The sequence below is a fragment of the Theropithecus gelada genome, chromosome 3 (genome assembly GCF_003255815.1).
Source record: "Theropithecus gelada isolate Dixy chromosome 3, Tgel_1.0, whole genome shotgun sequence".
NCBI classification, from domain to species: Eukaryota; Metazoa; Chordata; class Mammalia; order Primates; family Cercopithecidae; genus Theropithecus; species Theropithecus gelada.
In genome coordinates this window covers 67,158,645-67,171,365 of record NC_037670.1, presented here as the reverse complement: position 1 = coordinate 67,171,365, position 12,721 = coordinate 67,158,645, and the positions used below count along the sequence as shown (strand labels likewise).

At 40.6% G+C, this 12,721-nt stretch overlaps 2 pseudogenes; both read right to left on the bottom strand.

Annotated features, from left to right (window-relative positions):
• Positions 1 to 8,775: 8,775 nt before the first annotated feature.
• LOC112621042 lies at positions 8,776 to 9,295 on the bottom strand (annotated as a pseudogene).
• Positions 9,296 to 10,842: 1,547 nt separating this feature from the next.
• LOC112621041 lies at positions 10,843 to 12,190 on the bottom strand (annotated as a pseudogene).
• Between the last annotated feature and the right edge of the window lie 531 nt (positions 12,191 to 12,721).

Here is a 12,721-nt window from a genome sequence, read left to right as displayed (position 1 = left end):
TTTGGAGACATTCTACAAAATACTTGACCAGTCCTCCTCAAAACTGACAAAGTCATCAAAAACCAGAAAATTCCTGAGAGCCAAGACCTACTGAAAGAGATATGACAACTAAATGTCATGTGGTATCCTGGCACAGGAGAAGGACATTAGGTAAAAACCAAGGGAACCTGAGTAATTTATCAATATTGGTTTGTTAATTATAACAGATGTGCCATACAAATGGAAGACATTAACGATAGAGGAAACTGGGTATGGGTTACATGGAAACTCTCTTCACTACTTTCATAAATTTTATTTACTAAATTTGTGACTTTTTCATTTAAATCTGTTCTGAAATAAGAAGTTTATTAAAAAAAGACCATTCCATCCAGTAGGCGATGGCAGGTGACCTGCCAAAGAGGTAGAGCCAGTTGATGGCTGGAGGCAATCGAGATGCTCGGGGGATGGTGACAGATGCATCTAAGACATGACAGTGATGAGGCAGTGTCCCAGACAACCAGGGCGACACCCCCAGGAACCTGGACCCTTTATGGTGGCTGAGATCCTTGCAGGATCAGTGCAATGAGCGCTATTATGGCTACTCTGAGCCATCAATAACCAGGCTTGTGAGATTGGCAGGAACCTGGGATAACGTAAAGCTATGAAGGCAGAGGCTCGAGAAACCTGAGGAGTGTAGCCAAGGTCATGTTGAGATCGGAGCTCACAGCTAACAGATAACACAGCAATGAAGCCCAGCACGAGTGAGGGACATCAGTGATGCAGACACCAAGACAATAGAGAGGGTCCAGAAGGGTCATCCTGAAAATTAAGTTAATGTAAGTGTCTATTTTTCCTTATTTGATAAGACCTCCCTATTTTAGTTGGGGAATTTACCTTTCCTTTGTCTCAGCAATCAGTATGCTTGCTCTTTCTGACATAGGGCTCCAAGTTCATTCACTAAAACCAATCTTAGACATAGGAGAGGACTGCTCTTTCTGTCAGATGAGTCCCACTAGAGCCTGAAATAAAGCCAAAATGCAAGTTGGCAAAACTATGGTTTGGAGAAAGACAGAGAAACAGACTGCACACACACTTGATAGTGTTAAGTTGCTGGATGCAGCTGTTCCTGAAGTCTACACCTGAGCTTGCAGTAATAACTTTTGTTTATATTTTGCTTAAGCCAGTTTGAGTGGGATTTATGCTACTTAGAATAAAAGGGTCCCGAGAATCTTTCTACTACTGAGAAAGATCACAGAATAGTGAGTGCTTCTGTTCCCAGAGACACTCCTGGGAGGCAGTTTGCAAATGCTTTGGGAGGAGATGAGATTTTCTGAAGTCAGATTGTGGTGAACAGGGCGTATCCTCAGGAAAGTACAGAATGCGACAGCTAGCCAGGCTCTGAAAGGCTCTCTGGAGCCTGGAATGCCGTCATTGTTCTGAGGTTTTGCATCATGTCTAAAGTCACTGTTCTGTCCTCCTAACAGGAGAATGGAGCCCCAGAAACCTAGGAGGAGAAGACAAAGTGTCAGCCTCTTGGCATCTTCAGTGTTGCCAGGAAAAGCTCTGATCCCAGGGGCTTACCCACTTCCACAGATATTAAGCATCCCTGTGAGGACTGGGACATTAGCGTATCTCAGATCCATCTGCAAAACTTTTGCAAACGTGGAGCTCCCTCATTCTAATCTTAGCAACTTCCAGGGCTGAACTTTGATTAATCTGGATACAAACAGGATTGAAACGCCACATAGTAAGCATTAACAGGAGGGTGTTTCTTTTACCCATGAAACTTGATGGATCCATGATGATCTAGTACATTCTTCTCCCAGAAATTAGGATCATCCTCTGCATGTGAAGGAACAGAGAAGCACTCAGCTCTACCCTTCAGAGCAGGGGATTGGACAGCATGAGCCTTCAATCATATCTCTTGGATGACCAAGGAAGGCTGGATTTGTGCACCTAAAAAATGGAAGCACAAACTGTACAACAAATACTATCCGTTCAAGTTGAAGTTCTCAAATAAGGTATCCAATTAACTGATATATTAATAACATTTAAAATAATAATCTCATAGGAAGATTCCAAAAGTTTCTGATTTTATATCTAGCAAAGACTTCATAAACTATGTTTGATTTGTATGTAGAACTCAGGGTGAACATGCCAATGACAGTGGCAATGAGAGGGGTAACTGGGGGCCAGAAGTAGTCTGAGGGAGAGGAGAGGAGGGGGTAGAGCATGCTCAGGGAACCATGAGCCATGCAGGATAAGCAACAGGGCAGAATAAACAGGACATACCCATCTGTTTATTCTCTGTGTATAATGTTTTGATTCTTGTTGTACCCTGACTAACCAAGGCGCAGCTCAGGAAGTTGCTGCCAGGATTAGAAAAAGGGAGTTGCACGTTCTCGAAAGGCAATAGTACAGTGCAAAGAATGGTAATTAATCCCCGAAGCACACTTGACCCAGCCCCTAAAGAGCTTTGTGACCTTGGGCCAGGCAGGCAGCTCCCAGGCTTCTGTTTTATCATTTTTGACCTCTTCTGGCTGCAGTGATTCATTTCCAGATATAGGTTGCTTCAGCTCACCTCAAACTCTTCTTGTAGCCTGTTCTTTGAGAAATGGTAACGTATCTCTTGAAAAGTTTCTTTTTCTTGCAAAGTCACCCAATTCGTGAGTTAATGAGGTCCCACCAGTGATATGATTGCAGAGTCACAAATATCACTAACTGAAAGGAGTAGAAGGAAGGTGGGAAATGCAGACACACCATGGGTGGGTGGCTTCCAGAAGATATAGATGAGACCAGCCCTGTGGTGGGCCAGGTCAGACGGACTTCTGCTTAGACTAGGTGGAAGCTTCTCAGCATTCTGAAGAGTACCACCATCTGACTGGCAGTTTGAAGGTATTGCTTGGGCTGCTGTATCAAGAATAGACTTCAGAAGACAAGGTTGAAAGTAGCAAGACCAGGCCGGGCGCGGTGGCTCAAGCCTGTAATCCCAGCACTTTGGGAGGCCGAGACGGGCGGATCACGAGGTCAGGAGATCGAGACTATCCTGGCTAACACGGTGAAACCCTGTCTCTACTAAAAAATACAAAAAACTAGCCAGGCGATGTGGCGGACGCCTGTAGTCCCAGCTACTCGGGAGGCTGAGGCAGGAGAATGGCGTGAACCCGGGAGGCGGAGCTTGCAGTGAGCTGAGATCCGGCCACTGCACTCCAGCCTGGACGACAGAGCGAGACTCCGTCTAAAAAAAAAAAAAAAAGAAAGAAAGTAGCAAGACCAGTGATAAAGGGGTCATAGCAGTCCAAGTGCACAGTGGGAGTGGAGATAGGAGTTATATTAAGGAGAGAGTCACCAGGATTTGCTGATGGGATAGGTGTGGGCTGTGGAAGAAAGAACAAAGTCAAGAATGACTCCAATGACATTGTCCTAAGCAATTGGAATGATGAAATCACAGTTGTTGAGATGGGGAAGCTGCACATGGAGTGGGTCTGGAGGACAGATTAGGTGTTTGGCTTTGGACATGCTGAGTTTCAGATGTGTTTTGACACACATGTGGAGGGGTTACACTTGAATATGTGAGTCTGACCTTTGTATTGAGATGTTCCTATCCTACCTCCTCCTACCTCTCCCCTGCAAAGGACTGACCTTTGTATCTTCACAAGGCTCTGTGTAGATTCCTGGTATGTCACATTTATTTCAAACGGCTTTACTGAGATGTAATTGATATATCATATTGTTCACCCATTTAAATTGGACAGTTGAATGGTTTTTAGTATATTCACAGAGATGTGATCGTGTGTACCATGGTCTATTTTTAGAATATTTTTGTCAACCTTTCCACCCTAAAAAAGCTCGTAGCTATTAGGAAACATTCTCCATTTCCTAGCATGGTATTTTAAATTGGTGACAATTCTTATTTTCAAGTCTGTCAGTAAGCCTGTTAATGGTAGGGAACTCCATGTTATTTGTTTTTGCATTTCACCCTATAACAATGACTCAAAAAAGCTTTTGTATGAATGAACTACAGTTTGAAAAATATGACCCCAAGATTGTGTGTCTTTAAGAGAGAACGAGCCCTTTGCATTCCGGTGCTCTTCGTGTGGCTGCCTGTAGCATTTTTCAGATCTAGTTGAGAAACTGATGGGAGAATATGGAGATAAGTCTTATTACTCTTTTCTTTCTTGGCGATACTTCTCTAGCATCTGTTGTAAACAAAACAGAAAAGAGGCTTTCTAAACCTGGTGAAAATATCTCAAATGCAAGGAAGCCGGTGATGAAAAATGCAATATCAAAGTTCGGGCTGTTATAAACACACAGCATAAATCACATCTGCTCATTAAACTTATTATAAGGAATGATAACAAAAGCAAAGAGATATCTGAAAATCTCTTGGGAAAAATAAAGTAGCTGATAAATTCTTGGTTTTAACTGTTTTATGTCATAAGGATGGATATAATTTCATTTGGGACAAATGTTTCTTGACTCAGACTACAGATTTGGAGCTGAAGGCCACTACTAAGGCAACCTCCTCTAACACCTTCGTTTCAGAGCTGATGAGCTGGATAGTCATGCCCTGTGACCTCTCAGCAAGTTATGGCAGAACTCGCCCAAGAGCAAGGGGCATAATGTATTAATTAGTTTAAACCGACATGCATTATGTACTAACAGGGTCTGGGCAGACCAGTAGCATCTAAATATTATTCTAAGGGTCAGAAGCTTTTTTTTTCCAATAAAGCCTTATACTGAAAACAATAATTATGGCAGAATTCTTCTGATGGAGCCTGGGAGGTGGACTGCTTTTTCCCGCTGCTGTTGCATCCCTGACCTGGTTTAGTGAGTCCTGGGACTGTCCCTTTAACATCCATCCTCTGTGTTCTTTTGAAATACAGGAGCCATCCACTGCGTATAGTCACTAGTTTACTTGTTTCTCTTCCCTCCTAAACTGTGGAATCTCTCAATATAATGATTGTATCTTACACAAAATTGCATATCTCAGTTTCTGAACTCAGCAAATATTAACTTTGTTTTTGACCAGGTTCTTTTCAAGGTGTCGGTGACACATATGAGGGAAACAGTTGACTCATGCTGATGGAGCTTACATTCTATGGGGCAAGAGTGAGCAGAGGGCAAATCATCAAATAAAGAAACAACTATAGACATATTGTGGGGAAAATACAGCAGCAGAAGATAATAGGAAATGTCAGGGCATTTGGAGTGGCTCAATTTGCTGTTTTGTTTTTATTTTTCCCAGAAGGTGAACAAGAAGGCATCTTCAATAAAGTGACATTTACATAGAGACATAAAGAAATGAAGGGGAGCCATGCATATCAAGGAACACAAGTGCAAAGGCCCTGAGTTAGGATCCTGTATGGTGATTTGTAGGAACAGTAAGGCCAGAGTGGAACACAGCTGGAACAGAGTGAATTAAGAGATGTGGACAGAAAAGTTGCAGGGACTCAGGTTATTTAGGACTCTGTAGGCCATTGTAAATATTTGGGATGGGACACTGGGCAGAGGAGTAACATCATCTCATTTCAGTTTTGGAAGGTTCACTCCAGCTACTCTGTTGACAATGGATTATAGAAGACTGAACATGGAATCCGGGAGACCAGTCAGAAAACAACTTCAGGAATTCAGCTCAGTAATGACAAATTCATCCTTCCCCTTTATTAGGCCTCTCTGCTCCACATTTTTCATTGTCTACATTCCAATCCATCTGCAAATCCTTTGGCTGTATCACCTAAATATGCTTAGAATCTAATCACTCCTTATCACCACCACCGTTCCCCATATAAGGCACCCTCACGTCTCATCTCATTATTGCCATTAGCTTCCCAGCTTCAGTCCTCTCTATTGCTTCTTCTTAACTCTTAACACAGTAGCCTGTGGTTCTTTTAAAATGTCAAGCAGAAGCAGAAAATGGCAGAGCAGGGAACTCCAAAACTGTTTCTTCACTAAAGCACCAATGAAGTTGGCATAAACTATTAGGATTAACTTTTTAAAACTAAGGAATCTAATAAAAAATATATGACAATGAAGGAAGTGTTTCACAAAGAAAAAAGTTCCTAAATTTCAGTAAAAGAGTATTGTGGTGCTTTAACTTACCCATACAATTTACCACTTTCCAGCTTGGTGGTAGCTATGGGGCTGGCTGCCCATGTTACTGACATAACTTGGTGGCCCCAGAGGAGGCACTGCAGGACTTAGTCTCAAACAATTATGATTGTATGTCTGTCTGGTGGCTCCCCGAGTGATTGGTCAGGGAATTCCCTTTGTTTCACATGCCTCTGAACTTTCTCAGGCCTGAAGCAGCCACCTGGGTGGAATTTTAAGAAAGGATTTAAGGCAAATATAATCACTGCTGCTGCCTGGAGAAAGTTATAACAGATAGGAAAAGCAGCAGACAGACTAGAAAGGTTAGGAAAAGTCAGGGAAAGAATATAAATATGAGAATAAATATTTTAATAGATTCCACATAATTGGATAATCTGGAAGTCCACGCAAATGCCCAGGACTAGACATGCTCAGAAAAGACTGGAGAACACCATGAACTTTCATCTCTGGCTCCTGTCTTTAGGCTCCTCTGAAGCTGAAAGTGGACATTAAGCAAATGTAAATGGCCTAGCTAAGCATTAAAGGAATGCTCAAACACATAGCCAATCCACAAAGACTTTAAGTATTTTTTGTTACGTTGGGTTTAGGCATTTAAGAAAATCTCTGTTAAATCACCAGCTGACCAGTAAGTTAACAGAACTGGAACTTTGGTGACTACACATAACAGAGAAAACAGTCTTATAAAAAGAATTTAGAAGAGTCACTAAACAACTACAACCTACAAGTAGTAACAGCAAATCCTGGGGAGAAGATTATGATTTCTAGAGTTACACATTATGATATTCAACATGTCCAATTATCAAAAATTTACAACACATGCAAAGAAACAAGAATGTATGGCTCACTCACAGGAAAAAATAAATGAACCAAAACTGTCCCCAAGAAAACCCAGACATTGGATTTACTATAAAAAGACTTTAAATCAGTCATCTTAAATATGCTCAGAGAGATAAAAACCATGGACAAAGGAAACCATAACTATGATGCCTAGGCAAATAGAGGTTACCAACAAAGATAGAAAATATAAGAATAGATCAAACAGAAATTCTGGAGCTAAAAAATGCAATCTGAAATGAAAGCTTCACTAGAGAGATTCAGCATAAAACTTGAACAGAAAGAAGAAAGCATCCTCAAAATTTCAAACTGAACTTAAGATAGCTCAATGTAGATTATTCAATTTGAGAAGCAGAAGTGGAAAGAAATGAAGAAAAATGGACATACCTTAACAGAACTGTGGGATACTATCAAGTGTACCATTGTATGCATAATGGAAATACCAGAATAAGAAGGAGAGAAAGGAGCAGAAATAATGGCCCAAATTTTTCAAATGTGAGAAATAACATAAATCAGTATATCAGGGAATCTCAATGGACTTTTAGCCGAAGGGGCACAAAGACTCCATTACACATTATAATTAGACTTTCAAAAGGAAAAGCCAAAAAACAATCTTGAAAGCATGAGGTAAGAAGCAACTTGTCATGTTTTTGTACAAGGAATCTTAAATAAGAAAAAGAGTCAACATCTCATCAGCAAGCATGGAGGGCAGAAGGAATTGGGATAATATATTTAAAGTGCTGATAGGAAAAAAACAAAACAAAACTGTTAACCAAGAATTCTGTCTGGCAAAACTAATCAATGAAGAAGAAATTAAGACATTCCCAGATAAATAAACTTCAAAGAAGTTCATCACTAGTAGGCCTGTCCTACAAGAAATGCTAAAGGTATTCCTTGAGGCTGAAATAAAAGGACACTAGACAGTTACTCAAAGCTGTGTGAAGAATTAAAGAAAACCAGTAAAGGCAACTACAGAGATAAATATACAAGCTAATATTATTGTATTTCTGGTTTGTAACTTCTTTCCTTTTTCTTTTTTCCCCTATATGGTTTAAAATTCAAATGCCCAAAATAATATAAATTTGTGTTAATGGGCACTCAGTGTGTAAAGACAAAATCTGTGATAACAATAGCATGAAGAGATGGATGAGGCTGTATAGTAGCAGAGATTTTGTACACAATTCAGGCTAAGAGGGTATTCATTCAAGCTACATTGTTTGTAATTAACATAAGATGTTAATTACAATCTCCAGATTGTTCAGTAGAAAATAAAGAAAATAACTAAAAAAAGTGAAGAAAATAATTAAAAACTATGCAGAAGAGAAAATAAGAATTGAACAAAAATGGACTAGAAAAAATCAATTGCACAATAAAATCCATAATGAAGGAATTGAGAAAAAAATATACAAAATCTACGGAACATAAATAGCAAAATGAGAGAAGGAGGCCTTTCCTTGACAGTAATCACTTTAAATATAAATGAATCAAACTGTTCAATTAAACAGCAGAGATTTTCAGTATGTATTAAAAAACATGATCCAACTATGTGCTATCTAAAGGACACTTACTTTAGCTATAAAGACACAAAAATGCTGAAAATAAAAGGACAGATAAGATATTTCATGCAACTATTAATCAAAAGAGATCTGGGACATCTCCACTATTATTAGACAAAATACACTTTAAATTTTATTTTTTTCCTTCCAAAAGCTTTATTTCAATTTGATCCAAGGCTTGGGCGAGTGCTCCAGGGTAGTTAAAAAGCTATCCAGTGGCTGGAGGGAGAGGCTTAGACAGAAGCCCTGTTACTTTGCAAGGGGCCTCCCAGAAGTCACTGGGCTCAGTAGGCTCCTAGTTGTACTTGAAGGTGAGCCTTTCAAAGAGATACTCACCCAGCCCAGCCTCCAGGCCAGCCAGCCTGTGGGGAGGTTGGTTAGGTGGCCATCCATCTTCTTGATGAGTTTAACTTCCTCATCTAGGACATGACTCTCCAGGAAGTCACAGAGAAGGGGATCTGTGCAGGCAGAACTGAGGGCATGAAGGGCCTAGTTCAGATTTTTCTCCAGGGCCATGGTGGCTTCCATGGCATCCAAAGTTCTACCCCACTTATCTTGAGCCGGCTTCTGGAGGTCCTGGAAGATAGCATGCTGCCACACTGGTTTTGTATCTTTAAGAGATGCTTGGTACTCTCATGCTTCTCCTCAGCTGATTTGCAGAAGTAGTAGCCCATGCTTTCCAGAGCCACATCATCATGGTCAAAATAGAAGCCCAGAGAGAAATAGGTTTAGAAGACCTGCAAGTACAAATTGACAAAGTGGTTGATGGCTGCCTCCACCTCAATGGAATAATTCTGATAAATCTGGGAGCTCATGGTTAGTCAGCAAGAAGGAACTAACCACTAAAATGGTGTTGGCTGGTCCCAGAAGCAGGAGATGACTGAGAAGATGGTCCTGAAGGTTGAAAATGGAGAGAAGATTGGAAGGTGGCTGGAGACTGGAAGAAAAAGAGTTCCTGGATCTCTTCCATCCAAACACTGTTGAAGCAAGAGACAGCCACAGGACTGCTGAATGTGCTGCCTAGACTTTAAAATTTATCATAGAAGACAAGAAAATTGTGTATTCAAAAAAGGTTGATCCATCAAGCATATATGACAATGATAAATATACATGAACCTAAAACAGAACCCCCAAGACACATGAAGCAAAAATTGACAGAAATAAACTGAGAAAAAAATTCTACAATAATATTTGGAGACTTTAATATCCCACTTTTAATAATGAATAGAACAAAGACAAAGTGTCAGTAAGGAAATAGAGGACTTAAACAACACTATAAACAAATGGAATTAGTAGACATGTAAATAATACTCCACTACCACAAACACCAGAATATGCATTCTTCTCAAGTGCACATGTAACATTCTCCAAGCTAGATCTTATGTTAGGCCACAAAACAACTCACAGTAAATATTAAAACGTGAAAATCATATGAAGTATTTTCTCTTACTACGAAGGAATGAAACCAGAAACCAGTAACAGAAGGATACCTGGAAAACTCAGAAATATGTGGAAATTAAACAACATACTCATAAATAAGCTATAAGTCAAAGAAGAACTTAGAAAATACTCATTTTATTTCATGGTAGATAAACTCTTCTTAGGAAGAGGGCAACAAGCTGCTGCAGACAAAGATATACCCTATAACAACAACCCAACATGCTAGAAGGTTTTCCAGTTTAAAAGACACAAAATCTCAAAATGTGAAAACTACAGGGGAACTCAGAGGCCACTGTCCTAGTCTGTCACAGTCCTCCACATGGCAAAGATGAAGGAAACTGGCAATCCTTTTAGGGGTACCAAGGATCTCAGTTTGTACGGTCTTTGTAAATGCAGAGCAGGATGTGGCTTTCCTGCCCCCATTTCACCTCAAGTCATCTACAGTGACCACACATGGCTCCCCTCTGTGTTCATGAAATAACTTGAGGCCAGAGTCTCTCAGCTTTAAAGCCTTGGAATCCTATGCATAGTTTGTTTGTGTGTAGATGTGCAGTTTGAAGGGTAGCTTCTGTAACAAGATGTCAAACTCCACAAAAGTTCAGAATCATGTCACTGGATCCTGAGTCCATCTCCACAGACCAGGGTGCCGCTCAGGTCAGTTACCATGGTAACTGCAGCAGATGGTCCCTTTAGAGATGGAATCCAAGGATGTCATGGCCAAGGCACAGAATTTTATATCAACTGAAGAAAGTGAAGACCAGCCAGAGAGGCTGCAGTTTAGGGAAACCAGAGGCTCCTCCCCCACCACAATACTAGGAAGGACTATCCCCTTGGTGACAGAAATAAGGCACTGGACTGATTCAGGCGTGCTAGGTTCCCAGCAGAGGAGGGTAAGGGAGGAGATCCAGGGGGCCTGGCTCAGTCATCTTATCTGGTGCACCTTTCTCCCCCAGGATAATTCTTTCAAAAAGGTTTGGATCCTACACAGACCAAAAATGCTGGTGTCAGGGCGTTTACAAAGTACCTGTGGTGCTGTAGAACCTGCAGCAAGGTGCCCTTGGCAGGCACCCGGTACAGTTCTGCCCTGTCCTCATCCTCAACGTAGACCTCCAAATTATCAGAACAATATTTTTGCTCTAGGTCCCGAGAAGGTGTTTCACCAAACATCACCATTAGATGATCAATAAACCTGGAGTCCTCATGAAAGGCAGAGATGAAGTCCAATTGGGCATACTCTGGGTACAGAAGGAGCACAGGCCAGCTCAGCCTGCCCTGGTTATCTAGATTCAGCCTGGCTCCATGGGGGTTCTCAGAGCTGAGTTCCTCCAGGAAAAACTCCCCTAGTTCCTCCAGGAAAAAAGGTCCCTTAGACCATCTGAGGCTGAAATTTCATCCTCACAGGTAGTTTCAGACAACCTGATATTCCTAGCCTTGACGGCCTCGAGTAAAGCCTCATTCTGATTCCTCTCCTTTTCTTTCAAGTTGGATTTCCCCACATCCCTCTGTTCAATTTGCTTCAGCTTGTCTGCTTTAGCCCTCATTTCCAGAAGCTTCTTCACTTTGGCATCTATCTGCAGTCCCTTATCACATCAGTTCACAGCCTTGGCAAAGTATTTCAGTTCCAGATGGCATAAGCACCTCTTATTGCTTTGAGGTAGCAGGATTTTAGCTTTCTGGCAGCTGTCACATTACTGACAGCAGAACGAAAATTGCCCAGATAGTACTGTGCTGCTGCCCGGTTGGTATAAAGGACAGCATTCAAATCAGGATTTGCACATTTCTTCTTTAATCCTTCAGTGTAGGAAATCACAGCTTTCTTGTAGTCTTTTTCTTTAAAATAATCATTGCCCTCATCTTTATAGGTCTTGGCCTGTTCTTCTGGAGAAAGCTCCTCATCAAAAATAATTGACTGGAGACAAGCCAAGTCAGGATTCTCCCTGGGATCAATTTCTGATGGCACTTTCTTCATAAACAGGGGGACCTTTTCAAATTCCTCCTCCCACTGTTCCTCATGAAAGCCGCCACGGTAAGGCTGGCTCTGGAACTTTTCCAGGAACGAGTTCATGGTGTCGTCTGAGGTGGGGTCCTGCTCATGTTGCTCCACAGCTGATGCCCTGCCCTCCAGCCCAGGTCCCAGTGCCGTGAAGTGTAGAAAATACTCTACAATGAATAAAAATAAAATATAATATCCAAAATTTATGGATGCAATAAAAGCAGTGGTCAGAAGGAACATTTAAGCTCTAAACACTTTTAAAAAGAATGATATTAATAGAAAATCTAATTGTATGTCTTACATAACCAGAAAATGAAAAGCAGTCTAAAGCCAAAGCAAGGAGGAGGCAGGAAATAATGATTAGGGGAAACATAAATGACATAGAGAATAGAAAAACAAGAGAGAGTATCAATGAACCTAAAACTTGGTTCTTTAAAAAGGTTAACAAATTTGACAAACCTTTAGCTGTACTAAAAATCAAAGACTACAATAAACAAAATAAAAAATGAAATCATAGACATTACAACTGATACCACATAAATACAAAGGATCAAAAAAGACTACTAATGAACAATTATATGCCAACAAATTGGATTACCTACAAGAAATTGATAAATTCCTACAACATACAACCTACCAACACTGAATCATGAAGAAATAGAAAATCTAAACAGACCAATAGTGAGTAAAGAGATTGAGTCAGTAATCAAAAATTTTACAAAAAAGAAAAGCTCAGTATCAGACAGCTTCACTGATGAGTTCTATCAGTTCTTTAATGAAAATTTACACCAATCATTGCCAGACTCTT